The sequence below is a fragment of the Vicugna pacos genome, chromosome 24 (genome assembly GCF_048564905.1).
Source record: "Vicugna pacos chromosome 24, VicPac4, whole genome shotgun sequence".
Classification (NCBI taxonomy): domain Eukaryota; kingdom Metazoa; phylum Chordata; class Mammalia; order Artiodactyla; family Camelidae; genus Vicugna; species Vicugna pacos.
Window position 1 is genome coordinate 23,387,161 of NC_133010.1, and position 19,616 is coordinate 23,406,776.

The following is a 19,616-nucleotide window of genomic DNA, read 5'->3' on the forward strand; positions in this document are numbered from 1 at the left end:
CAAGAACTACGGCTTTGGTTCATCTGGGAAGGTAGGAACTCATGCTAGGACTAAGTGGCCAAAAGAGGTCCAGTGGGAGAGAGGGAAAAACCTCCTACCTCTTTCTTGCCACCTGAGTCAGAAGGAGGAGTCATCTCCTAGACAGGTGAAGAGGGCCGGGGGGCTGGAGCGCAGGGCTTGTGGCTGCTGGGAGGAAGGGGTCCCGGCTAGGTTATACACATGAGTTCTGAGCCTACATGACGTAACTTGCAGTAATTTGTTCTCAGAGCTATTTGGAACGTCACCTGTGCAATATTTCACAGTGGGGGCAGAACTGGAAATAAGAGGGAAAGCTGCTAAGTGGTGTTAAGTTAGAGCCAAATAGTAACAACATGGACTCTGGAGCCAGACACAGCTGAGGTCTGAGCCCACTGCTGCTTACGAGTGGTGTGACCAAGTCAGGTCACTTAAAAATCTCCCAGGCTCTGAGCCTTCATCTGTCAAGTGGGCACGTAACACATTCCGCCACAGGGTAAGTGTGAGAAGAAGAGATGTCACCTGACGTGCCCAGGGCAACACGCAGCGGGTGCCCAGTGCAAGCCGTTGCAGTCGGTAGTGCAGCAGTGGTTTCCGCATAACCGTGACGTGGGGAGTCGGGGAGGCTGTACTTCCTATGCTGCGGACACAGCGGACACAGCGCTGCGGATTCGCTCGGTTTCACTCTAAAAAAATTTTTTCAAAGAATGTATTTCCTCAGTTTGGCTCCCTAAGGCTCATTGTGGTTTGTTTTAAATTGTTTGATGTCATAATGGAAAAGAATCTGAAAAGAAAAAAATATATATGTGTGTGTGTGTGTGTATCTGTATAACTGATTTGCTTTGCTGTACACCTGAAACTAACACTGTAAATCGACTACACTTCAATAAAAAATTTAAAAATTTTTTTAAATTGTTTGATGTCAAAGTCAGCGTGAGTACTAATTTTAAGAAAGGCCATTTTAAATTACTAACATCTACACCACATTCTAACATGTGACTACTTCTCTGTTCCTAGAAGCCACCCTGTATTTACTTGCATCAGAGGGCTTCCTGGATTCTACACTCACCTTCTTTGAACAGGTAACATTCACTTGAAATTATGAGCACCCACTTGCACACTGGGAGGAAAGCTGAAGTCTCCGCATAGTTTCTCTCAGATACACTCGCCATTCTTGATTTTCCTTACAGGCGTCACAAGTCCTTTTCTCCTACGTAGCACAGACAGAAGCCCTGCGATTTTTAGGTGAAACTGTCACAAATCTGGGATTATTAGAGCCAAAATAAGTCCATTTCACCCATTACTACATTTCTAGTTAATAAAGTGTTATGATATGTGAGGATAAACTGGTAATTTGGTAGCTCAATCTTACCACGTCTTGGGAGTCAGTGGTACTTTAAATTCAAATTAACCAGCTAGAGGTGCAGATTTCTTAATCCTACTTTTCCTCAGGACACATTTATCTGGCTAGTAAGCAGAGTTTATGAGTGAATAAGGCTGTTTAACAGATCATTCATCAATACGTTACTCTAATTTAGGGTGTGCTTTTATTTTTAAGATGTAGTGACTTCCTAAGACATACAATTCTTAACAGAGAATCGGGCATACAGCACGGTATCAATTAATGGTGTATGTAGTCAGACGTGTTATGTCTGCCATATATATTTTTTAGAAATATCAGTGCATACCTAATACTAATTTAAATTCAACAAATATTGATAAATTCTTACCATGAGTTCAGAACCATGGGACATATAAAATCATATTGGGAGACAAGGCACATTCACGTGAAGCAAGCAGTGAAAAAAAGAACAACCTAGGTTTAAGCATTTTAAACACATGGAGTGGTGTTAAAAACAAGACAATATGGAGTCGTTTATGCTAAGCCCCGTGTCACCGAGCTGAGGCTGTAATTATACAGTTTCTGGCTCTCCCAGGATTGCAGTCTTTAACCAGTCAATCAGGACTTGCCTGGTAACCGCTAGTTAGGTAATCGTCCTGACAGACCCCTGCCATCTACTAAAGGAAAGGAACCCTGCGGTAACCAGCCCCATTTTTGCCTAGTTGAACTTCTGTAGTCCTGCTCCCTTCACTTTGTACAGCTCCTTGGAGCTCCCATTCCTTCTGCTGGTTGGGATGCTACCCGATTCATAAAGTGTTGAATTTGAAAGCCAGTAAGATCTTTACAATTCACTCAGATGACTTGTTTTTTAACAGTAGGCAACATTCGGTGTGAATTCCTGCACGTTTCCATTTGTCCCTAAGATTCTGCAGCCAATTCTAATGTGCGTGGGGTTGTCCCCCCACGTCAGGCAATTCTCCAGCACCTGCTGGGGGTCCCACAACTCAAGGCAACTCTAACACTCTCCGCCCAGAGGCAGCATCAGGTACCACAGGTTAAGGGCTCAGTCCCGCCAGACTCCCCTGCCCCCTGCTTCAGAGGATCCCAAGTCCAGGCTGTCACCTGAGCTTCTGACCAACAGGGTCTAAGTTGGAGGTTCCCTCAACCCCCTCTTTGGGTTCGATTACGTTGCTAGAGCAGCTCACAGAACTCAGGTAAGTATTTTACTTACTAGATTACCTATGACAATGGTTAGAACTCAGAAACAGCCAGATGGGAGGGGGGACAAGGAAGGTACAGGACAAAGCGAGAAGCTTCCGTGCCCTCTCTGAGCACACCGCCCTCCCGGCACCTCCCCGTGCTCACTATCCCGGAAGTTCTCTGAACCCCGTCCTTTGGACTTTTATGTGGGTCTCATTATGTAGAAATGATTGACTGAATCACTGGCCACTGGTGACTGAACTTCACCTCCAGCTCCACTCCCCTCCGAAGGAAGTCAGGGGATGGGACTCAAAGTTCCAACCCTCTAATCACAGGCTGGCTCCCCTGCCAACCAGCCCCCATCCTTAGGTGTGCTCCAAAAGTACCTCATTAACGTAACAAAAGACACCATTACTGATCTCTGCACTTGGGAAATTCCAAAGGTTTCAGGAGTTCTGTATCAGAAAGGGGTCGGAGACCAAATATACACTTCTTTTATCACAGTTCCCTCTGCTTTTCTGCAGGAATATAGAAGGAAAAAAGACTTAAAAAGCAATTTGTTTCATTATCAGAAAAATGACTTCTCAATTTTCCCAATTACCTTACAAGTTGAAGTTAAACTTAGTGAAAGGGGAAACTGCATGTCCGTGTAGTAGATATTCTGTGGATGTACTAACCTGAAACTACACATGCCTGGCCCCTCTCCAGCCTAGACAAATTGTTTACCAACTCTGAGTCAAGCAGGCTGAAATGTCTATTAACTTAATAGCTATGATAGAAAATGTTTTAGAACTGATGGACGATGAGTATGAGATGGAAGGTAAAAGCATTATTGCTGCTACTAAGAGATAACTACAGAAACCACTTCACAAACACTAGAAATTGGTAAATGGAGAACCACTGTGAACCCTTTGCTTTCATCTGTGTCACTTCAATCAATTTTCTACGTGTCCATGAGGCCAAGGATGAAGTCACTGAATCTCAAAATGTGGAAGAATTTTTATAGTTTAGCCAGACTCTTCCACATCAAATGTGACCTATTTTAAAGACCTTTAGGGGAGGTGATTTCAAAACATCTTTTTGATAACTGAATTCAACGACAAACTGTTAAAAAGAAAGGACGTATTTCTTTTTTATAAAACTACTTCCTTAGCACTTCTCCACTGCAAATGAATAGAATCTTCTACTACCAACATGAAATTATGAAATTTACAAGAGTGACAAATCACAGCTGCCAGCTTTGAAGCATCAACTCATACGAAATCTTCAACGGGTTCCCTAGTCCTAAAAGTCACACCTGACCGTTCTTGGCCGTCCGTGTGTATGGGGCCCAGGGGTGCCCAGGTCCCATGGGTATGTTGGCATCCCAGTGCCTTCTGTAGACAGGGCTTTGACATTGACGCTCTCAGGGCTACAGCAGATTGCTACTCAGGATGCGTCATAACCAGGCTGTACTGACACACTAAGCTGTGCACAGAAGGGGAAAGGCAGGGTGTGGGGAATACAGGGTGCTCGCAGAATAGGAGCTTCAGCTACAGACACCTTGAAGGTTTCTTTCCTTTCTATCCCCCCCTTTCCAACAACTGGCTCTTTTGAGGCCCTGCCTGTCTCCCACAGTTCTCTCAAAAAGCAAAGAAGGTAATAAATATTATTTGTTATTTTGTTTTTTCAATTGAGGTGTAACTGACATAGAATATTAAATTAGCTTCAGGTGTACAACATAATGGTTCAGTATTTGTATTTATTGCAAAACGATCACCACAAGAAGCTTAGTTATCCATCACTGTATTGTTTGTTGTTTTGAAAATGACTGTTTTAAACAAATGTATGGGATTATTATGATTTTAGTTCCTAACATTAATCATACAGATCGAAGTTTGTTTCTGATGAACCTATTTTGTTTATCAATGTAAAAATAATTTCCTCACACTCAGTCAATTCAGTAAAAAATTTAGAGAATAGAGTTGCAAGTTCAACTCTGACCTCTTATTCATTGTAATGTCCTAAAAGAGTTTTAAACTTAATATCTATTTTCACGTTGGATAACACAAAGTTATTGATTTCCGTTTATGTATTTATTGGCCACAGAGTAGCAGACCTCAGCTAGTGCTACCCAGCACAATAAATCTCCCTGCCCTGGAAAAGCTATCTTCAGCCGCGCGCTGTCCGGCTAAGCCTGCCATTCCTGTCGGTACCGCCAGGGGGCCCTGGACACACTGCTCTTCCGTGTCTGGGCTCCTCCGCGTGGTGCTTAAACTGCCCAGCGTGCTCACTGAGACGTGGGCTCCTGGCCCATCCCCTGGGTGGTCTCAGGGTTATACTTTTCTAATGAGACCTCCAGGTGCTACTCATGCACACAATGATTCTGTTTCACTGTTTCTTGGTCCCTAAATTCTCAGTGGCTGACAAACCAGTAAGTGTAATTCTTCTAAATTTTATACAAGGAAAACTCAAGGGGAAAAAATAAACTTCATTATGCCAAACATAATGATTAGCACATTTATTTTAGATCTTTTTTTACCAGCAGTTGTGGCTGTGTTGTTCTATCCAGGATAGGCAGCATTATTTTTACAAAAAGAAATCATTTTAGAAGAATGCAAACATGAGGTATGAAGATTCAAACTTCTTTCATACTTTCATCCACCCAAAGCCTGTGAACGTCAACTAAGACATGACAGTGCCTATTTTAGACTGTTGTATGGCCATCTCTAACAGGCATTGGTTTGGCTCAAACTACAGCAGAAATAAATGGCTATAAGTTTTAATCTGACCATTGACCATTTGGGAACATTAGTAACAGTGTATATAACCTGATGTCCTGCTTTTTATGTGATTTACCCAACCTGATATTATTCTAGACCTCCTGACAGGATCTAGCCTTCCAAGTAACTGAGATTTTCCCATTCTTTAACTACCCAAGAGAAGAGTTAACTTATGGTAGAATACGGGAAAAAAAGAACATCCATTGTTTTCATAAACAGTACACATTGGGAGGCGCCCTCAACGGGGGAAATCTTCAAACCTTTGAAGCCAGAGCAGATCATTCTACAGCAGTGTTCTTGAAGTGTTTTCCTCAGCCAGCAGAACCAGGACCCATGGAACTTGGCAAAAATGCACTTTCAGGCCCCACCCCAGATGGACTAAGTCAGAAACAATGCAAGTGGGCCCAGCAGTCTGTGCATGAAAACACCCTCCAGATGGTTCTTTTGCTGGCTAGAGTTTGAGAATCACTGCTCTAAAGCATCGTTCGTCAGCCCTGTGATGAAGTCCAGCCATGTATCCTTTCAACATCCCTACCCTAAAAGCCAATGATTTACTTCACGGCCCGAGGTCAGCGCCTCCCTGGCCCAGACCGTCTCAGGAGCACATGGCCCACATCCACCACCAGCAGATGTGGGAGCGCAGGTCAGAAACAGAGAAAGGACTGGCAGGGGTTCCTAACAGCAGCAGACGACTTGTCCTTCATGACACACAGAGGGCAAAACTGGAATGTTTTTACAAGATAATCTGGGTCAGTTTGTCTCCAGCTAAGGTCCTTCTCATCAATCACCTGTTAACATCTTGTCACAAGCCTGGCCATTTAGAAGGCCCCACTGTAATGTGTGAGGAGTTGGCCACTAGTGGGGATTAAGACCATGTGATGTTTACCTGGTCTATAAACAAAGTACTGAAGTTCTGCCAAAAAGGCCACTAATTTACGACCAACTAGAATATGCCTAGGACATACAGGTTGAATTTTTAAACTTCAGAAAATATAATGTAATTTGACCAAGATAATGGCAATTCTAATTATTGCATTCTTTCATCTTTCAAACTCAATATTATAATAATGAAGTTTAATGCTATCCATGTTTAAAAAAAACCAACTTTGTCTTTAGCTAAAAATTCTCAAGAAAACAATTTTTTAAACAACAGGCAATACCTTACCATATGTAAGTACCATAGAAAAATTCTGATAAAATTTCCCTCCACTGTTAAGTCTATATTCCTGCCAAATTCTAAATTACGTTTTCAGAAATGTTTCAATTATGCAAATCAATGTTTTGTTACGTTTAAAAATAACAACCTTGTTCTCATGTTCATGAAAGCTAAACAAAAATGTACAAAAGAGGTTGAGATTGTCTGTTGGAACGGGTGCAGCCTTCCCTCCTTCCAGCCTTCCCTTCCTGCTCTCTTTTTTCTTTCCTCTTGCCAAAGTCTGGTGGAGAGCCCACAGATGATCTGTGGGATCAATTTGCTCCTCTCAGGGAAAATACTGTGCATATACACCTTAGGTTATACGATATTAATGAGAATTGAACCTCGCTTTTCTTTTTTCTCCCTGGCTCACTCCTGCTTCCCAATTAGGGGGATTCCAGTTGCATCTTCCCACACTATCTAGTCAGTCATCAACCTTTAAGCACCCTGATTCCAGTCAAAACCCATCCTCTGCTTAACTGCTTTCAGGATCGGGGCCTGTAGAGAGACCACAGATGGTCAGTCTTGGATGGGCAGGCTTCTTGCCAGGCACCAAAGTCATAAGACTCTGGAAGGAGGAAAGCGGAAGAGGTCTGGAGGTGGTGAGGAAAATGTTCTTTATCCAACGGTTGCTTGTTTCTATAAGACTATCAGTCTTCCACTACGTCCTGCTTGGAAAGAATAAGCAATTCTCAATGCTATGCATTAAGAAATATGAGCAAGTGAAATCTATTTAAAGCCTCAGATCACACAAAAGTCAGTTCCTGCTTAGCCTGAAATACATTATGATTTTCTTCCTATGAAGTCAGTTTCCCCTAATAATCATGTAAACGAGTTTGCTTTTAGTGAGCACACAACAATTGCTCTATGAGATAGTAGGAAACATGGCAAGTAAAAGGAAGGAAGAACTTAGAATAAAGCTTATAAGATAAAATACACACACACACACACACACACACACACACACACACACACACACACTTGCCATAGGTAATACACAAGGTGGGTAACCTACAGATAGCATGAACTGACTATGACAATGTAACATACAGCTGAATAGTAGTTTACTTTCATGTATATTACTGGGAAATAGCTTTTAGGGTTAAAATAAATCTAATGATTTGGAATGGACTCTTATTTTCTTATTCTACATAATTTTGTCATGTATTTCTTTCATTCCTAATTGTTTCAAATGAAAAATATCAGTATAAACACCAAATACTATTAAGTCAGATGATGCAATAACACGCGGAAGACAAGAAGGGACTGGCCAATACAGCAAAGTCAAAGAAGATTCGACAGGAGAAGGAAACATGCCCACGTGGTCCACAGGGGACAATTATGTAGGGTATCCATCGTATGATTCAGGAAAAAACTTTTCTCCATGCCTTCCTATGATCTTGAAATAAAAGCTAAAAATAGAAACAACTATATTCTACCAGTTCTTTGAGCAAATTGTTGAGACAGAGAATAACCACAGTGGAGAATGGTACCCTCACGGTCTAGAGAAAGAACAAGGATATTAGGGATTTACTTAAGATGAAGTGCAGTCAGCACCACCCAACTGGAAAACATTCACGCGCATCAGTGGAATTTCAACACTTGGCGCAGGTAGTGGTTGAAAAAGAAAGAAGTTTCCACAGGATTATTCGCTATAATTTGAAAGAGGATTTATATCAGTACCTAGGACAGCGCTGTAGCCAAGCGGCAGTGCTAAAGCCACAACTGTTCCCCCGAAGGGCTCCGAGTCACAGGGCCACACCTGGTCTATCTCCCACTGGCCGACACCATCTATGGTGGATTTAGCAGCACGTATTAGCTCATTTCCTCTGGATACTTCCTGTAGTCTGGACAAGCATGGAAACCATTAACTGTGAAGGGAAGGGAGAAAGTAATAGTTCCTAAGGCCAGCACCGCACCAGGCACTACTCAAAAAACAATAAAATAAATATTTTCAGAATGCCAACTTTCTGTTTCAGAAAATTCGTTGCCGTCTGAGAATTCAAAAACGCAACCCTGGATACAGACGGTGGGGGGAGGGGTAACGGCTCCCTATCCTCCCCGATGGTTGACCTTGCCCATGGCCACAGCTAACACAAAGGGGCTTTTTCACTGTTTCTCACCAGACTGGTTTGTGTGTTTAGAACACTTTTCCCCAGGACAGAGACTGGGTCCAGCGACTTCACTTACAGCACCAGAGTCGATGGCGTCCCTCACAGGGAACCAGAACAGCCTGAAAGAAAAGACTGGCCTCCAAAGAAGGTGCCAGAGCATTGGGAAAATGAGAGCAACGCCATCCTGAGGTGTCCTCTACGAAGGGCACCATCCTGCAGCCGGAGGGAGCAGAAACTTGAGCAAAAATGCACCTGCTCTCAGGCAGCAGGACGAGGAGCAAAGATAGTCTCAGTAAGAGCGTGTGAACAGGAGCAAAGATCGGGCTGCAAGTGTTCAGCTCTGAGAGAGTTAATGAGAGAGAAGTCAGACACACTAGGGGGGCCACCATTCAGCAGGATGTTGAGGTGGGACTGGACACCTCCTGGGATGGGCCCACAGAGCATACATGGAGCCCTGGGACACTGCACCTCTGACAGCGGGGTCTGGTGCGGTCGTCCCAGCGGCTGCTGTGCACACCATTTCACCTGAAAACCACTCTGTGAGGTGGGAGAGCACCTGTCAGCCCTTAGAGCTGACGACACCGAGCGTAACGGTGGTTCAGCGGATGTCCAAGGTCAAACTGCCAGGAAGTAGCAGGTATCTTTTCACCAGGTGGGAAGAGAAGCAGTGGTAAGCAGATGTCCTTTTTGCAAATTCAAGCACACATGGAGATTCCTCAAAAAAACTAAAAATAGACTTACCCTTTGATCCAGCAACCCCATTCCTGGGCATATATCCAGAGGGAACTCTAATTCGAAAAGATACAAGCACCCAGTGTTCACAGAGGCACTATTTACAACAGCCAAGACATGGAAACGACCTAAATGTCCACCAACAGATGACTGGGTAAAGAACTTTGTAGTATATATACACAAGTTATAGTATATATATATATACATACACACACACACACACACACACAATGGAATACTGCTCAGCCATAAAACAGAATAAAATAATGCCATCTGCAGTGACATGGATGGACCTGGAGATCAGCATTCTAAGTGTAGTAAGCCAGAAACAGAAAAAAATACTGCATGATATCACTTACATGTGGAATCTTAAAAAAAAAAAAGACACAAATGAACTTATTTACAAAACAGAAACAGACTCACAAACATAGAAAACAAACATGGTTACTGGGGGGAGGGAGGTGAGAAGGGATATATTGGGAGTTCGAGATTTGCAGACACTAACTATTATATATAAACTAGATAAACAGCAAGGTCCTACTGTAGAGCACAGGGAACTGTACTCATTACCTTGTAATAACCTATAATGAAAAAGAACATGAAAAGGAACATATGTATGCATGTGAATGACTGAAACATCCTGTACATCGGAAATTGACACAACATTGTAAACTGACTATACTTCAATTAAAAAAAAAGACAATGGACAACAAAAACAAACAAACAAAAGAAAATTAGCATGGCTATGGGCTGGGAGTGGCTGTGGTGAACTTGATGGGAACAAGAGGTCGGTGATAAGGCTACTGCAACAGTCTGAGTCAGAGAGGATGGCAGGTGCCCCCAATAAGGGCACTCAGTGGAGAGAGGAGCCAACAGACTCGATACACGAAGAAACCTTATAATAACTACAACTACATAAAATGAATGGCCTTATGGGAAGATGCAAATGGAGGTAATTTGGTCAAAAGCTAGATAAATATATTTCTACATTGTTGACTTTGGTGATTGGAAGAGAAAGCAATTTATGTGGTTTCTTCCAGCTCAAAAGAATGTTGATGATTTTATGATCATCTGGATCTTCACTTTTAAAATCATGCTCCCCTGTCACATTAAATTAGTTTGTGTGAGGCGCTGAACCAAGAAATCCATTTACTTAATGTAAGAAGGTGGCTTATTCCATGTACTTCTAGCCACAAAACAATAACCGTTAAGTTTAATCCCACTTTAGCAATACAAATTTTACCAAGCAGAAAAAGTAATGGGCAAAACACAATTGAATTCAAAGGGGGAAAAAAGTAACATTTGCAGTGAGAAATAAGAAAATCGGGGGTGGGAGGATTTTTAATCCTGAAGAAAATGGACAAGTCTTCCATAAACCATCTCAAACAATTATTTGGCTATTCAAATTTTTCCCTTAAAAGAGAAGGAGATCTTGTCTTTACACATGTAAATTAAGTAAGTTCTAGCCGGATGAAAACTAGGTAAGAAAGAGAGAGGCTGTGGACGTGAACCTTCTGAATGTGCAGAAGACATCTAGTGCTGTTCCTTGTTACCTCACGGGCAGAGCTGCGGCAACAGCGTGTAGTCAAAAGAAGGGAGTCTGGGATTAGGCTGGGCTGGGCTTCTTAGCATCTCTCCAAGCCTGGGCAAATCACTTCACTCAATCGTGTATCTGAAAGTTCCCAACAGCTACTCAACAGACATCTGTTGTGTAACTATCCCACATTGCTCGGGGTATGGAAATGGACATGACACAAATTTTGACCCGAAAAACTTACAATTCTGTAAAGGCATACAAACCTGTAATCAAGTTATGGCCTTCAAGCGTTAGAGATGTTATAATAACTACTTTGGGGGTGGCAGAGGAAACAAGAAGAAAAGAACAGTCAACTTCACTGAGGGGAGGAAGGGAGGAGACTCAGGGAAGGCTCAAAGAAAAGGCCACCTTTGGTGTAAGGCTGGACAAAAGGGCCGATATTTACCAGGTGTGCATTCTTGGTAGCAGTTATAGTGGTGTGTGTATTTGCATGTGTGGGGGCAGAGTGCTGTGCCAGGCAGAGAACAGACCATGAAAAAGCACACAACTAGAACAGTAAGCAGTCCCCATTGGCCGATACATCCAATTTGAGAGCCAAATTGGAAGAAAACCTGCGGGGTTAGAAAGGTCTTAAAAGTATAAGGCTAAAGCATAAAGCATAAGCTATAAAAAAAGAAATTTGTCTAAATTCTAGTAGGATTTGAAAAGCAAAGGCAAGATACAAACATGACATTGACATATAGGATATGACACACAGGCCATACTGGCATATGGGATAGCAAAGGGTTTACAGTTGGAGGTAATTGATAAGAGATGAACAAACCGATTAGAAATGAATGAAAGACAATTTGCAAAACAAATGTCTACTAAAATGTCCAATAAAAATATACCAAACTATTCAGTCTCACTACCAGACAAGGAATACAATTTAAAGCAATAACATACATTATTCATGTATCAGACTGGCAAAGGTGATACATTGTAAATATCATGTCAGTGAAGTGTAGAAAAACTGTTTCTCCAGAGGCAGTGGTAAGACATTACCAAATAATATTTCTGGAGATAATGTGACAATGTCTTTAGCCTAACCTAGCAATTCCTTCTAGAATTTAAGCTTAATCAACAAATCAAACTACAATAAAAAGCCATAATTTATATATACATATAAAATTAGTATTATTTACAAGAACCAAAAAAAAATCCAAATGTTCAGCAATAAATTACTTAAATTAATTATGATATATCTAAACCATGGCATATATAAATAAAACGATGCAGGGTTTTTATTTTTATGATAAGGAAAATAACCATAATAAAATAGGAGCTGCGAAAAGACAGTTACTGAGTATTTCAGTATTTATGAAAAAAAATGCTTAAAAAAAAGATGACATCTTAGACTGTGGTTAAATTTTGTTTCTTTCCAAAGTGGTCAAAATCTTTAGGAAATTCACGTTTGGAAGGTAGTCAACAACAGCGTGATATTCATGAATTTGGGCACCTCACAGACACACGTCAAGTTGAGAAATAGTAACCTTTTGTTGGTCTTTCTATCTCTATCAAGGATTACACTAATCTAGAAAAAAATAACTACAGATTTATCTCCTTTTGAAGAGGCCAAGAGATATCAAATTAACATTGTTGAAAAGAAAACAAATCCTCCAATGCTAAAGCTTTAAGCAGATAAAAATTAAACTGGGAGAAAAATTCAACAAATCTGGCTAGATTTTCAATATGACTATGTCAAACAATCAAATAAAATTAACTTTTTTAAAGTTAATGAATTCCAAATATTTCTAAATACCGTATCATTCTAATTGAGAATTATCAGAAATACACATAAATGCATATGTAAGGTGTCACATTTCTAAAACTTAAAATGAAGTATAAAACTATATAAAATGAAACCCTCATACTTTGCTGATGCAACTATAAGTTGGTTAAAACATTTTGTAAAAAAGTTGTGAGATACATATATATATTAGAATACTCAGCAATAAAAAATAGAAAGATGCCATTTGCAGAAACATAGATGAAACTGGAGATTGTCATTCTGAGTGAAGTAAGCTAGAAAGAGAAAGAAAAATACCATATGATATCACTCATAAGTGAAATCTAAAAAAAAAAAAAAAGACACATATGAACTTATTTACAAAACAGAAACAGACTCACAGACATAGAGAACAAACTTACTGTTACCAGGGGGAAGGTGGGGAGGAAGGGACAAATTGGGAGCTCGAGATCTGCAGATACTAACTACTATATATGAAATAGATAAACAAATTTTTACTATATAGCACAGGGAGCTATATTCAATATCTTATAGTAACCCATAATGAAACAGAATATGAAAAGGAAGATATGTATGACTGAAACATTATGCTGTACACCAGAAACTGGCACAACACTGTAAACTGACCATACTTCAATAAAAAAATAAAAATTTAAAAATTTAAAAAACATTTTAGAAAGCTGTTATTTGCTAAAGCTGGAATTACATTTATGCTGTGATCCAGCAATTTTGCTCTCAGGTATTTAATCCTCCTGAGATTATATCACACACACACGTGTGCGCGCGCACACACACACACACACATATAATATAAACATTTACACACATATGCATCAAAAATGTTCACAGAGATAGAACCAATCAATATGTTTCACTGTAGTCACACAATGAGAACAAATTATCAATAGGTTCACTCAACAACATGGATCAATTTCACCATTACCATCAGCAAAAGAAACTGCAGTGGACGGTATGGTGCACCACGGAGAATTCCTCCTTTAGCACGAAGCATGGCCTCCAGGAGTGCTGACTGTTGAAAGCTCATGCCTGAGTTCCTCTGCCCAAGGGAAGGACCTCATCCCATGAGTGGCTGTGATGTGAGCCCGGCAACCATTGCTTTAATTCATCAAGCTGGAAACTGTGTTTACTGGATTCTATTTATATATTCTATACTTCAAGAAAATATTTTTTAGAAACCTGTATTTTACAATCCTTCTTGGCAACTCAGAAAGGATTTTGCTTTTGAGGCGCCACAAGGTCATCAATACAAGTATGAATTATCATCCTTCATCCTTACGCTCTGAATCTGACAGTCTGTGTTCAATGCCAGACTTAGATATTTACTAACCATGTGACGCTGGTCAGATTTTCAACTCTGTGGACCTTGTGTCTTCAGTCTTTAACATGAATAAAAACAGTACCAAATGGAACTTTTGTGATTACTAAATAAAATAATTCATGTAAAGAACATAGGACAATGCTAAGAGAGAATACAGAAAACATTCAATAACATTTATTATGGTTCCTTTTTATGAAGAGATTAAAGTAAATTTAAACTATTTCTAGGACACCATCCAGAAATTGCTTTTCAAAATAAGATATGAGATAGTTCATTTTGTTCTACTCATAAAAAGTAAATAGAGTTACTGATTGTTTAGATTTGGAGTACGTGAAAGAGCTATGTTTATGTGATGCTTAGTATATAATCAGTGTTACTAGGACAAATGTTTACTCTGTTACAAGAATCGCAGTAAGTAATGTAGAGAGTTTATTCCCTCTTAGCAAAGTGAGTCTCTGGCATCTTCATATTGTCAAGTGAACATGGGCTATAAAATTTGATAGTCTCAGATGAATTCTGACTTTGCCAATTACTAGCTGCATCAGTTTGTACAGGTTGGTTCTCTTCTGAATCTGTAGTTCTTCGTCTCTAAAGAAAAGATGATGCTCACTCTGCAGGGTTTTCTGTGATATTGTATAAAACAACATTGTGCTTAAAACACTGGGTCAAATTGAAATGTGTATTTCCCATTCCTCTTCCTGCTTGTGGCCAAGGGTATTATGTTTACATAACGGCTGCTAATACTAGAGGAACCATCTTTAGCCAGTGAATAATTTTCAAAGAAATTTTAAATCCAGTGCCATGTCTCATACTCCCTGAAAAACCTTGGAAAATTTTTCAAAATCAGAAAACTTGTACACAATGAATCAGGTTACAGATTTATTAAGTCATTAGAACATAACGCTGCATAATGAACTGCCTTTAACAAAGGATTAATAAATCGTTATATCTTTATATCAAATAATATCTTTACTGTAAATGTGGCTTGTTTTTTTCTACTGTTGCAAGAGTAAGTTTGGTGGAATGTAAAAGACATGTATAGATGTTGTACTTCAGCTGACATAGGCTCAAATATAAGCTCTGTCACTTACTACTTTTGCATTTGGAGCTAAGTTCCTTATGTCGCTGACCCTCAGTTTTTTCATCTATAAAATGGGAGTATTACCCACCTCAGAGAGTAATTATGAAGAATAGAAACTGCCAGGAAAGAGACTGAAATACACTAACACACTGAAATACAGTAGGGGTTTCATAGAGCAGGCTCTTTATATCATGGGCACTTGCATTATGAATTACATTGCTGGGGGTCTGAGAATTTATTTCCTTTTAGTTTTTACACAATCTATCTGTTTTCTTTCACTGTCTTCCTTTCTTTTAATCATTTTGAGGTTTCACAGTAAAATACAACCTGCAACACTATTCATTACGTTTATGCTGTTCAATAAGCACATTACAGTATTTCAATTCCGTCTCTTGGCAAGCATTCTGACTAGAATATATTTTATGCTTCAGGGCCTAAATGTGTAGTGACATATTAATACTCAGGAAATTCAGGAAATTCCTCAGTCAGGAAATTCAACAAAGATGCAGTGGACTTTAAGAAAGAACAAAGCATACGTTCACACCCTATCACATAATATAGTCCATCCTCTCTTGATTTATTATCAGGTGTCTTGGGAACTGTGTCCCTCATGGACAACTTATAATAATTCCACATTCAAAAGATGAGCTATACAAGGTTAGACTGCTAACAGGCTGCTAATTTGAGTTACGCTACATTAGAAGGGAATACCACATAGGCATATTTTATTAATAACAAACCCTTTACTTCGAATTCCCTTCGCGCATGAAAAATAAAAGAATTACACATTGATATCAACCATTTTCTAGTTCAAGTACGGATTTTACCATAAGACATGTGTAGAACAACACACAATGTGCATTTTTTTAAAGGTATTATACCTGTTTGGTTAACATCAGAAACAGTAAGAAATCTACGAATTGCCTGTTTATGTACAGACCTTATAAATCTAAATACCCAGAGGTAATGCTCGTGACTTAACTCCCTATAAGATCCAACAATCTAAACAAGATTTACAGATAAAGGGGGTAAGAGATGCTGTTATTAGTTTGGAGAAGACCAATATAGATGCCATAGGAAACAGGTGCTAACTGTACAGTGTACTTTGGCGAGCCCGTTTTCCAACCAATCCAAGACACAGTGGCATGGGAGAAAGGTTACAAGCTTAGAGTCAGGTCAAAGTGGTTCATGAGACTTCAGTCACGTACTAGATCCACTTTTACATTTATATTTTTCTCTTTCTTAAAATCTCAAAAGTGTAGTGTATTATATGAAAACTGAACTTTCTAACACACTGGGACGTGATATATATTCAGCAGTGTGAGGGTCAGAAGTCAGGGGTATAGTTTCATTTACTCTCATTGTGGGAGGTGAATCCTCATCTCGTTGAGAAGTCTGCAAAATTCAAACTATTTTCAGACTAATACTAAAATTCACTCTCACTCTCATGAGTTTACAGTGGAATTTTCCAGAGGCTCTGTGTTGTGACGTGGCAGCCCCCTGAATGCAGGGAGGAGACATGAGGCTCCAAGTGCGCTCTTAAATCAGATGGCAAACAGCCTTGGGATATCAGTAAACTTAGTCAACAAAGTGTTTACCACTAGATATATTTTGTTCTATAAAATATGTTTAATTTTCCCCCAAAAAAGTTATGTGAATATATAACGCATTTATTATTCTAATTTTAAAATGAATTAATAAATTATTTAAAAATCTCAGCTTTACTTTCTAATACAGTTAGTATCTATAACATATCCTACACAAACAAAAGATCTTTGGGGGTTTCAGTAAATTTGATGGAACGGGGTCTTGAAACTAAAAGGTTTGGGAAATGCTGCCACAGTGTCATGATTTAGTAAGAAAATAAGAGCTCCAGGGACTTTCAATTTCCATTCAGGGGCTTACAGAGAAAATCAGTAAGATTATAGAAGACCTAACCATGCAATCAGATTTCTTGACATAACTTCTATTTGCATGTACAGAACACCCATTCCAACAACAGCAGGATGTATAATCTTGTCAATTTCACACACAACATTCACCAATATAAACTATATGCTGGCTGGTAAAAAAAACCCTAAAATTTTTAAATAATATAAAGTACATCCTCTAAAAAGAACCTATGGGCCAACCAGGAAAAGTCGGGGAATATTTAAAGTATTTTGAACTGAGGAAAATGAAAATACAGCATATCAAATTCTGTGGGATGCAGCTAAAGCAATGCATAGAAGAAAATGTATGGTATTGAAAGGATTATATCAGAAAAATGACTCTGAAGTCAGATCGCCAGTATTCAAATACAGGCCCACCTTGTACTAAAATGTATGTTGGGCAATTTGTATAACCTCTCAGTGGGCCAAATCCCTCACCTCTAAAATGAGGGGAACAATATATTTCTTACTTCCTGGGGTTGTTGTAAGATTAGATGTAATTGTGGAGAACCCTCAGGACAATCAATGTGTGGCATAAATGAAGTATGTAATAAAGATCAGCTAATTTTTTCGTGAATTTCTAATGATCAGTAGACATTTTGGTAGAACTGGAGACAAGCACGATGAACAGTCTTTACCCTAAAGAACCTCAAAGTCTAATTGGAAACAAACATCGATTTATAAAAAGTACCACTCCCAATATAAACCTGGGACCACAGGGAAATGCCATGTATAACAAACTGTGGGGTTAAGCAAGCTTTCCCGGTACAGCAGATCTCTCACTGGAGGATGCGTGAGTGTGGCTTACACATCTGCGGGGAGGGAGGGATGAGTCCCCGTGGTAGACGATAAAGCACATGGAGCAAGATATACAGCTCAGCAACAGATATGTGAGGTTTGAGGTGCTAATAAGCTATCAAAAAAAAAAAAAGGCAAATTTCCAGTGTCTACAGCTCAGCAGTGACATGTGAGGCAGAAGCAAGAATTTGAGACTTAATGCGTAGTAGTAACTGAGACGAGACTTCCTGAGGGAGGAGAACTTAGATGAGGACAGAGACAAAGAGGTGACCCAAGGCACTGGTATACTCGTTGAAGACAACTGAGGTGAAAAGAAAGAATGATAAATAGATATTAAAGATCAAGTGGCAACTTGATCAGGTATTGATGATTCCTGAGAATTTGATTCAGAGGTTTTTTTTCCCTTCAAACTAATAATACCTCTTGATCAAGAATGAATTCTGTATAGGAATGCATTAAATTCCTGGGGCTGCAGCAGCAAGGCATTACAAATTGGATAGCTCTAAACAACAGAATTTATATTCCCACAGCTCTGAAGGCCAGAAGTCTGAAACCAAAGAGTCACAAGGGCCACGTCCTCTCTGGAGCTTTGAATGGAGAATGTGTTTCATGCCTCTTTCAACTTTCAAAGGCTGCCAGCACTCCTTGGCTTGTGTTCACATCTCTGCCCTGACTCTCCATGACCTTCTCCTCATACGCTTCCTCCTCAAAAGTCCCCCTGCCTCTCTGCTGTGGGATTGCACTCAGGGCCTAGACAGAAAACCTAAGACACACTCCTCTCCAGAGCAGTAACTGAATCACAACTTTGCATTACAAGGTCATGTTCATTCTTTGGCCATTTTAGGTGTTACCCACAGGTTCTGGAATTAGGACTTGAACATGTCTTTTCAGGGGCCATCATCTAGCTCACTACAAGCATTTTGTCAAAAACTTAAAATAATAAGACTCATCATTAGCAAGGTATTGGGGAAAGGCTAGTCACACACTAGTAACAAAAGTTATATTGGCACGATCTCTGCAGAGAACAATTTGGCAAGGTTAAAAAAAAAAGGCTTCAAAAATGTGTATGTCGTCTTCAACATGGCAATTATAAGTTTAGAACTCTATCCCAAGAAGAAATGTGGTTCACATATGAATGTACAAGTATGTCCACCTAAGTGTTTACTGATTGATTGAATGACTGATTGATTGGAGATGGAATCTCCAAGATGGGGATGGAACCCAAGACCTCGTGCATGCTAAGCACACGCTCTACCACTGAGCTATACTCTCCCCTTTCACCACAGTCGTTTTAATATTTGAAAAGAAAACCTGGATCTAGCCTAAAGTGCTCAACAATAGGGCTTCAATGGAATTAAATTGTGTGTGTCTATATATATAATATCTGTGTATGTATACTGAATTCATACCATAACATGTATAGCCAACAAAACTGGAAATATAATTCCAAATTCATAACATGTAAGAGGATTCACAATACCATCAAATCCAAGGTTATAAAATGACATGAACAGTATGACATTTTAGTAAATAAAAAGGCACATCTAAAAGAATCTGAATCAGTTGATTATATAAATATTACTACTGACAGGATCACTGGGATTTTATCAACTCATTTTTCTATAATTTTGAATTTTCCTTATGAGTTTACTCCTATTTTTAAACAGCTGAAAAGTGAATTACTGTGTCAGACACATAGTAACTTTTCTTCAAAATATATTTATAACTCTCCTTAAAATTTCAAAGTACTTTAGCGGTAACTTATCTTTAGATGGATTAAA

At 39.5% G+C, this 19,616-nt stretch overlaps 1 protein-coding gene across 9 annotated transcripts in view; it reads right to left on the reverse strand.

Moving 5' to 3' along the window:
- Positions 1-19,616, reverse strand: part of DLGAP1 (DLG associated protein 1) — an 822,007-nt gene that overhangs the window by 548,095 nt on the left and 254,296 nt on the right. The window contains exon 1 of one of the 9 annotated variants that reach the window (XM_072949182.1): positions 1,085-1,146. The exons of the other annotated variants lie outside the window; for them this stretch is intronic. The gene's annotated coding sequence lies outside the window, so the exon portion shown is untranslated. Of the gene's footprint in view, positions 1-1,084; positions 1,147-19,616 lie in introns of those variants that run through there. 9 annotated transcript variants of the gene reach the window in all.